The sequence below is a fragment of the Ursus arctos genome, chromosome X, assembly GCF_023065955.2.
Source record: "Ursus arctos isolate Adak ecotype North America chromosome X, UrsArc2.0, whole genome shotgun sequence".
Classification (NCBI taxonomy): Eukaryota; Metazoa; Chordata; class Mammalia; order Carnivora; family Ursidae; genus Ursus; species Ursus arctos.
In genome coordinates, this window is record NC_079873.1 from 99096426 (window position 1) to 99099659 (window position 3234).

Genomic DNA, 3234 nt, shown 5'->3' on the forward strand with positions numbered 1-3234 from the left:
TGAAAAGTTTACCAACATTTCATTAAGATCTTATTAGCTTTATTCCGTGATTCATGAATCTGGTAGCATTCAATCTAGAAAATAGAAAGGAGTTCCAAAGAGCTATACAAAGTGAAGGTGTTTTATAGACAGAGATACAGAGGATAAAGGAAGCTTTACCGAGCAAATTTGATCTGGTTGACTAATACAGGGTAGTTTCCCTTCTTTGGTACACATAGAAACCTTAGAGCCTGTTTGTGTAGTTTAAGTTGAGCAGACAGGTTCTGATTGGTCAATTCTAAGTTACATTTCTGGGAGAGTAGAGTATTCAGGAGAAAAGGAAACTCTATTAAGTTTTGGCTGAGGAGAGGGGTCTTTGCAAGAGTGACTCCATTTGGGCCTAGCATAATTATTTAATACTTAACAAAATAGTAGATTTTACATGAATAATACTTACAGTGCATTTGCTGTGAATAGTTTTAGTTCTGTTTACATGGGCAGAATTACTTACAGACAGGAATTTCCTAAATGGGCCAAATTTTAGATATCAGTGTAAGTTTGATAGCCTTCTTGGTAATGGTAATTGTTTGAAATGGATATCATCCCAGTTGTAGAACTTATTTTATAAAAAAAAATTCTACCAAATGTACTTTCAATTACTTCATGTAAGAGTTCTTTTTATATAGAGAAAATATATTAATTTCTTAATTATGCATTAAGTATATGTTTATTGTGTACCTACTATGTGCATGGTATGAAATAATCAACTAGAGATCCTACCCCTCAAGGATTTTAGAGTATTGCGGGTAAGGTAAGATCTGCTTTTTCCTATATCAACTTTATAGCTATAATTAACTTTTAGCAACACCAAATATACATGTGATGTGATGATTTTTAATTCTACTAAAGCAAATACTTTACATGTTATAAATTTGGTGCAATGGAAGAAGTCACTTAGCATTTGAATGAGCCTAGTCAGCTGCTCAGCACCTTAACTTTGCTTTCAACTTAACATTGGACAGTCTATACTTTTCAAAAGGTACTGTCTTTGTGAATAAAATGTCTCCAAGAGTGTCAATCACCATACCTTAGGTTCAGCAGAAACTGAAAGGCAGACAGGGAGGGAAAAACTTTATAGTGAAAAAAGAGGAATGGTTTAAGTATGCTGTGATTAGAGTCTATCGGTATAGGGAAATTAGATATGTGCTTACTAGAAGCAGAGCATCCTATGTAATTTATTTGGGGAACACATTTGGCTTTCTTTGGTTGGTCCTATATTGAAAGTGAAGGCAAAATTGGGAAAGCTGGCAGTCATTGACCAAGTCCTGACCTTTCTGGGTGGAGTCTACAGAGGTTGTAGGTCAGAATTCTATTTTCATGTTTTGTCTAGTCATTGTCTATTTGTATATTCAGTCTCTCATTGTCAAGCATTATTATCATTCATGTTCAATACTTTTGTGAGTATCTACTATATGCCAGGCAGTGTTTTAGATGCCAGCAGGAGACAGTGACCAACGCAGGAAAAAACACAGGAAAAAAAAAATCCCTGTCCTCAGAGAAATTACATTCAACATGGGAAAGACTAATTGCAGTTTTAAAATGAGTGACAAACAAGGTCATATTGAGAAAGTTAACAATGAGAAATAGAGTTGAGGGAACAAGAATTCCTAGAGAAAAGCATTCCAGGAAGAAGGAACAGTAAGTTTAGAGATCCTGAAGCTATGACATGCTAATGTATTTTATGAATAGCATGAAGGCCATGTGGCTTGAGTAAATAAAGGGAAAGAGTAGAAGGAGATGTGATGAGAGAAGGAAATATATATATATATAACAGAAATATAAATAAAATGTAAATTTTATAAATAAATTTATTATAAATAAAATATTTAGTTATATATAACTATGTATAGTTAAAAACAAATATAAGTAAGTAATAAAATAAAAAATATATAAATACAATCTATTAGTATATAATAACACCAATTATAAATACATTTGGTGGGAACAATTAGGCTATTTTCATGCCTCACATCTAATTTACTTCTGCATTTGTTTTGGTTAAAAAAAGAAAATTCTGATTCACTCATATAAGTAGATGAAATAAAACTTTTTAAAATAAAAACAGTATGCCTTGCAGCCTTAGTATCCATTTCAATGGATTTGATTTTTCTCATAAGTAAATTAGATAAGAAAGACACAAGATTTTTAATAAATACTAAAACCAATATGATGTCATACATTTTTCCTTTTTTTTTTTTTTGGAGACCAGGAAGCAATTTTTTGAACTAATGGACAGGAAATTCCTCTAGTAGCCCAACTGCAGATACTCTGCCGACCCTCTCATGTCTTCACACAAGTGTGTGAAGGGGACCCTCTTATGGCAAAGACATTTTCAGTGTCCATCCAGGGATAGAATTTGGGGCTTCCCTGAGCATGGCCTGAGGCCTTAGTCCTGGGGGTTGGCTTCAGCATTGCTTTGTATTTCCCTGTCATCTCCTTGGGTAATGGCACCAGGCCCAGGCAGGGGACCTGCCCTTTACCTAACAGATGCACTTCAGCAGGCAGTACTTTTGGGGACCAAAGTGGGCTGGGTGAGAAACCTGCTTTTTCTCCTATTCCTCTTTTTGAGGTTTTCTTATTCTTCCCCAAGATTTATTGGATGTGCTTTATGATCTCTTTATTACACTTGGTCTCCACATCCATGAGAACCTGCTCTCTGGAATGCAGATAGAGCCACAGAAATGGAGATGGCATCATGTTCTTAAACATCATGATCTGCACCCAAGGTTTTTTGTATAGGATCTCAGATATATTGAAAACCACAAATATCCTGGTGGCCTCACCCAGCTCCCCATGCATGTTGTAGTTCAGAGTCATCACCTTCACTGATCTTGAATACCATCTCCCCCTGGCCCAGGTACTGCAAGGGGTGTCAGATCAGGAAGCAGCCTTTCATGGGCATGGTGGTGGAGGAGTCGGGCCATGGGACTACCAGAAAGGAGAGACTCAGAGCAGCAGACACAACTGGCCTATCAGACTGCACAACACTTCACCTCACAACTGGTTTCCCCTTCCTGTGCAAACACAGACACTTCTGTGGGGGAGAGAGGGGGCTGCTTTTTTCCCTTTTTTCCCCACCCACTTTTTCCTTTTTGACTACAGCAATTACGAGTGAATTAAACACATGCAAGCAGATGTTTCTGTGCTTTGTTGAGCATTTGAGTGTGGCTTAGATACCCTGTAGCCATAGATTGT

General features: G+C 36.7%; 1 pseudogene; it reads right to left on the bottom strand.

The window, feature by feature from the left end:
• Window positions 1-2319: 2319 nt before the first annotated feature.
• On the bottom strand, window positions 2320-2941 carry LOC113249876 (28S ribosomal protein S25, mitochondrial-like; annotated as a pseudogene).
• Window positions 2942-3234: the final 293 nt, after the last annotated feature.